The sequence below is a fragment of the Panthera pardus genome, unplaced genomic scaffold, assembly GCF_024362965.1.
Source record: "Panthera pardus isolate Hobbes unplaced genomic scaffold, ASM2436296v1 HiC_scaffold_16, whole genome shotgun sequence".
Lineage (NCBI taxonomy): Eukaryota > Metazoa > Chordata > Mammalia > Carnivora > Felidae > Panthera > Panthera pardus.
The window spans coordinates 28,528,366-28,535,337 of record NW_026526721.1 but is presented as its reverse complement, the minus strand read 5'-3'; positions in this window follow the sequence as shown (position 1 = coordinate 28,535,337).

Genomic DNA, 6,972 nt, shown 5'->3' with positions numbered 1-6,972 from the left:
AGCAAGGTGTTCTTATCAGAGACAAGAGATACTGGGGCTGGAGAAAAGACTTAAGAAAGAAGGGATCAAATCTGGTCAAGGTCTGGGCTAAGAGATCCAAGATGGATGCCAAATCCAGAAGAGCAGAGTTTGAAATAGAGAGGTAAGATGGAGCAAAGTCTGGTTTGAAACACGGGGAAGGGACTGAAAGAAGGAGGTGGTGCCGCAGCAGAAAAGAGAGCAGGTAATTAAGCATTTCCTGGATGGATGGATAGATAGATAGATAGATAGATAAATTCCTTATAAGGAAAAAATAAGAGAGTCATCAAAAACTTATTTGGAGATTTGAAACCTGGAAAATGACAAAATTTGAGTACCAATTTACAGAATTACGGAAGTCAGGAGAAAATAAAAGCTAGAGTTGTGCATGTCGAGATAGATTTTAGATGTGGGACATCCCAGCAGGGAATGTCTAATACGCAAATGAAAATGTGTAGAGTTCAGGGGAGTAGAGATGAGAGTCTGCGGTTTGCAGACAACAAAATGCTTTACATGCTTCACCTTTTTCTCAAACGAACAAAAAACCTAAGCACATTGGGAAACTAAAACTAAAGAAGTTGGATTTAAGAGACATTAAGTGACTTTCCCAAAGTGACACAGCTAATAGGTAGATAATCCAGAATATACACACAGGATTCTAATCATAAAGTTCAGTGCTGACTTTATTATACCACACCACCCTCCCCCCCAGATAAGAATGAAGAAACCATCCAAAATAGAGGATTTCAGATAATATGATTCTGTTCATGCCACACATATGATAACGTCTTAAGCTAATGTGCATAGCTTCAAGTAACAAAGAAGTGAAATTTATCAGACACAGCTAGTTGACCTCCCCCTTGGTTAAAGATATTTCTTTCACTCATTTCAAGAGTTGCTTGCTTGCTGCAATTTGCCAGCTGGTATGGACATAGCTGACAGCATCACCTGCCTGCCAAAAAAATACATGTGCTGAAGGCTGTTAAGTGGATTAAAATTTTGTGCGACAAAGTAATGCCCAAAGCATAGTCAAAAATTTCACCTCAGCCGAAGAGGTTCCTAAAAACTCAAAAACAGAAAGAACACTCTTACACAGCTTCACGAGCTAGACGATGTAAAAGACGTTACACAATATACGAGCAAAGAAAGCAAATAACCTGAAAATTTGCCAAGTAGCTGGAAGCGAGAGTTGAGAAAAAAAAAATTTTTGAGTACACCGATTTTCTAGAATAGTTGGAGAGTTAAAAAGAAAAAAGCAAAATAAAATAAATTATGTATTAGTTATCTACTGTAGCAGAACTGGCACTTTATTTCTTCTGCATTCTGTCTGCCGAAGGAAGTCAAAATGCAAGCCCAGATTCAAGGTGTGTGGAGGCACATGCCTCCTTTTAATAGAGGAAGCTGCAAAGTCACATCTCAATGGATGTGGACTCAAGTGACAAGGACAATTACAACCATTTTGTAACTGGTCTACCACGACCAGAAGCTAGATGCTTGATTTTAGGCAGTTCACTTCGCCTCGTTTGGCCTGTTTCCTTATCTCTAAAATAAGGATGAGGACCAGATGGTCCCTAGGACTCCTCACGGTTCTCTAATTCTAATGCAATGGTTTCCAAAACTGCCTTTAAGGCAAACTGGAAGGTTTTTAGGTAACTCAAAGAAAAAGAAAATCTGCATGTAAAGTGACATGTAGTTGCTTAGCTAAACTCACTTGTAAGTATAAATTCACTTAGTAAAATGCAAAAGTGCCATATAGAATATAGAAGTGACAGAGAATGTCATAAAATCAAACAACAGGGGCGCCTGGGTGGCTCGGTCGGTTAAGCGTCCGACTTCGGCTCAGGTCATGATCTCACGGTCTGTGGGTTCGAGCCCCGCGTCGGGCTCTGTGCTGACAGCTCAGAGCCTGGAGCCTGTTTCAGATTCTGTGTCTCCCTCTCTCTGTGACCCTCCCCCGTTCACGCTCTGTCTCTCTCTGTCTCAAAAATAAATAAACGTTAAAAAAAAAAAAAATCAAACAACATTATAGTATTGCAAGTTGGAAGTATTTTAAAATTGCTAGTTTAGCCATTTGACAAGGCTAATATAAGTCATCCAGTATGATTACAAATAATCTATGTTAGAAATTGAGTTGTCCACTTCATGTCCTAAATGACCCAATTTGACACTGGCTCATCACCAATATTCTACCATGTAGATTTCATCAATAATTCAGGGTGTGAAAGTGGTTAATGTTGAAATCACTTGGATTAACTGTTAACATAGTTTGAATTAAGTGGTTAATCTCTTAACCTTCAATTTTACTTGGATCATAAAGATTCAACCAATTTTATGAAGCCCAAACTTTAGCCAGTAAAAGAAGGAAGTCAGTCAACTAGTCAACTAGTCAAACGTGCTTCCTGTTTTAATATGCAGAAAAGTAACATACTCTTATTAGAAACCCCAACTACAAGAGAAAACAAAATGCTTTACTTTTCTTAGACTGGTAGGGAAGCAATGGCTAAAATAGAAAGTGTCATTGCCCAGAAATAAAAACAAGCCTTCTTTAACAGCTAAAAAAAAAAAAAAAAAAAAAAAGTTTGAATATTTTCCATTGGTGTAACTTACGAATATCTGCATGCTCTGTTTTTCTACAGGATACATGGTTGAAACGTCAAACTACTGGAGTCTGGAGATTAATTAAATCTTGTCTCACTTAACTTAAAGCAGGCTAAAGAAGTTAACCCTAATCACCCCCATCAGTAAGAAAGAACATGTCTGCATTCAGCACATATTATACCTTAGGAAGCTCTAATGTTAGACAAGAATGAGGAAGTGCTCAGATCTAAATGGAGCTGTTGGTGTAAGAAAACCATTTCCTTGATATCTGCATGCTCATCATCTTATTTCGCAGGCCCCAGACAGCTGTCTCTTGAACTTTAGGAAATTAGACACCAAAAAGAAGATCTGAAAAACTAAAATCAACCAAACCTGTACATAGCAGACAGAGGTCAGGCAGAGCTGTACTTAGGATAAATATTGAGAGCTCTGGGTTTGTCTGTTTGTCTTTGCAGGAGTGGATGTTAGGTGATGAGTGTACACATCTTAAGTAGAATGTAGAGAAGTCAGTAAGTTAGTGTAAAATAGCAACCTGCTTTATTAAAACCTAGAAAATTCATTGACTTTTTGCTGCTGGAGTGATGTAATCTACATATATGATGTCGTCTTCATATTTTCAAAATAGAGAACATTTAGATGACACAATTTAGATGACATTAGCAAACGGAAATCGCAAAACAACAAAAAAAAGCATTTTAGAAAGTAAACTCATTTTATTTGCATTCTTCTTTCCATCGCTTCCAAAAATGTTTAAAAATCATTAGCATCAAACTTTATAGTCCCAGTTCCCAAATCGGTGCCCTTCTTTCCCCACTCTTAGTCCTTGTTATATTCCCCCTTCTGTTTCTACAGCGCACATCTGAAGACCTGGGGTTGCATCGGCAAACACACTCTTTCTTCATGAATGTGAGTTCTCAGGAATGCCTATCCAAATGATTGGAAGAAAGAATTTTGAACATGACATTTCTCTTAGACCAGCTTCCTGACTTCCTTCATTCTTTCATGTATCTGGCATATGAACAATTGCTCTTTAACTTGCAGTGTGAGGTTAAACTCCTTGCTGTGTTCATGCTTTCATCCCTGCCCCACCATCTCTTCCAGAACAAGGATCTTATATTACTAACTGATGTGTTTTCGGCCTTTTCGGCCATACTGGTCTATCACTGTAGTCTGTACAGCAGCTCAAGCCACTCTGTCTTTAAAAACACCCTCTATGACCCTAGGCCTCCTTCCATTAACCATCACTCTCTTTCTCCTTCCTCTCACAACAAAATTATTCCAAAAACTAGTTTATAATCATTTAGTCACATCATTTATTTTTTAATCTGCTCCAATTGGAGTTCTGACCCCATCATTTTCGATGGAAAGTGATTTGCAGGTTATCATGATTTAAAATTTCCCAATAGGCTCATTGATTGTGATATCAACTCAGAACCTCTTAGCAAAGTCGATTGCTCCTTCCCTCCTGGAAAGACTAACCCCTTTTCCTGGTCTTCTATTATTCCTTTGACCAAGCCCTCTCAGTGTTCACTAAGACCTCAATTCTGCCTGTCCACCTACTGCCATAACATGTCTGCAGTACTCCACATCTATCTCCACCTTCCAATCCCCTAGCGCCTTAGTTCAGTCTTTACCATCTTTCCTCAGGCTCTAGCAGATTCTCTTTTCACTGGTCTTGCTGCCTCTTCTCTCTCTCACCTCCACTTCATTTATCTCATTCCTGTCAGTGTGGTCTCTCACATTTACTTTTATCTAAAACAACTGAACGCCTTCCTAGCTCTCCTTATCATGTTGTGTTAGCTGCAATTTCTCCAGAAGCAGACCTTGACATATAGGTTGATGCGCTGGTGGTTTGTTTGGGAGTACAAAGAATAAGTAAGGAAACGAGGAACTGCTAGAGAGATAGGAAGGCAGGGTGACGGAGGCTTAATCCTGCTGGAATAGTTGGGGAAATGCTGCAAAATCCATGTCTCAGAGTCATTCCACTGTAGGGGGAAGTTTTCTGGGGTGCATACATATCAACTTCAGTCAATCTGCTTCTGAGATGGGGATTTCACTTCCTTTGGCACTTATGGCCTGCCAGGAGTGGCCAAAGTGACCTTCTACAGATCAAGTAAAGCCCCCAGGCACAGCTTGAAGTCAGCACTCGAACAGAGTAAGCTGGTTAAGGTACAAGGGATATGAGTGAGGCTCTGACAACATCTGCTGCAAAGGTCTTACAAATGTCATTTACTTTCTTTATGGCACATCTTCTTAACTTACCTCTTGTGTCACCCTGCCTCTCCTTCTTCTTGCAGACAATGCTCACAACCATCAGGAAAAACTTTGATCTCATGTTGAGGCGTTGCTCTGGTCTATGCTTCTCTAGAATGCCCTTCTCTCTTTGCTTATTGACACCTGACAGTTTAACAATCATCTCAATTGTTATGTCTGTCATTAATCTGGTCCTGACACTCCCACAAGTACTAACCAATGCTTCCCTTGAATCCCCACTGTGAGCTATACACGTATCAATCCTGCAACCTTGAACACTTCTCTGTAGGTTATGTGTTTGTCTACAATACTAAATAAGTTGTTTGAACTAGAGAAGTGAACTCAGGTCACAAAACTACAAATATAAAATAAGATAATTTATTTTAGGGAAGTTTGTAATGAAGTTGTATTTTAGGTAATGTTTGTAATGAAGTTGCCTACTATGAAGATTTACCATGTTTAACAAAGATAATTCCTGAAGAAATAAGTAAAATTCAAAAGTATTAAAGTTAAGCAATAGCTTGGACATTATAAGAAGACTTCCATTCTGCGAGTCAAAACATTTCATAAAATTCCTTATTCTATCTTGCCTTTTGGAAATACTCACTTTTATCAAATAATAAGAAAATTGCAGCAATAGAAAATGTCGAAATAACTGGCCAGCTGCCATCCCCACCCCGACACACCTACACTACACAGACCAAAATGGTAATGCAGCCCAAAATGAACTCATGACCCTGGGGCAGCCTCACCTAACAGGGGTTGGCGATATTTCTTAGTTAGATGACGGCAGCAGTCTGTATCTGTCAGATCAGAGATGGATTTAGGCATCCTGGTAAAATGTATAAGGACACAGGTTATGCAAAAACTGAATATTGCAATAGGAAGGAGCATTTGGATCATATTAAGGAGTCATCTCTGGAAGGTTTGTCAGCTTATTACTGTCAGAGCAAATAGATCAACATGACCTCTTGAAGCCAAGATCCAAATCATCAATTTGCAGAAACCTGGGCAATAAAGTAGAAATAATTTTTTTCAATGAATTACCTTATTTGTGTGTTGGGAGGGCATATCTTGATCTAATCTGTAGATTCTCAGCCCTTTGGGGTGTAATAGAAAGAACAAAAAACTTGTGTAGAAGACCTTGGCACCTACTTACCTGGCATCTCCTTTCAGTAGACAGCATAATACCTGCCAGTTTAAGAACTGGCCAAGGATCTTAATTTTTTTAGTTGTCTTTTATCAGCCTGCTGTCTCCAATCCAACCAAATATTGAAGAAAGAGAATACTGATACTGAATAGAGAGAGTTTAAAGCAGTACTATGCAACCTCACTGGACATTAGAAGAACCTGGGGAACTTTTAAAGCCTGAAGATACTTGACCTCATCTGAGACTAAAACAGATAAGGAAGGAAGGAAGGAAGGAAGGAAGGAAGGAAGGAAGGAAGGAAGGAAGGAGAAATGGGATCTGATGGGATCCATTCCTTAAATTTAGCAAGGACAGAAATCTAAATAAAATACAAAAGGGCAAAATTCAGACTAGTGAAATTCTGAGCTTCTGACCTACCTAAAACTTCAGCCTGGGCTACACTGAAAAGACTTCTTGTAGAGCTTTGAAGTCCGTTAATTCTACACCTCTTCTTTTCTGGGCCACTTCAGTCTCCACTACACCCAATTAATTAATACTTTCTAACAATACTACATTCATAATAGGCCTCAAATCCGAGGCCACGATCACTTCTGCTCAATGTCAAAGACCAGTGTTTTAGTGTATGCCTCCATAATTATTCACCAGGCTCTCTGCACCCATCTCTTAATTGAGTGTCTGTACCCCAAGTCCTGTATACACCACTCTCTACAGCAAACTCCTTCCTCTGCTGAGAGATATGGACATACCTCTCTCCAACTTAAGTCCATGCTTCTTCTTCATCTAAAGCACCGGATTTTAATCTGGAGACTTGAAAACTTTCTGAAATCTGCATGAATTTGAGTTTTTCTATGCGAATGTTCATTTTTCTTACGAGAGGTGCTCTGTCTCCTTCAATTCTGAAATAGGCCTGAAATATAATCAGGGTTAGTGTCTTCAGGACAAAGTCACAGACC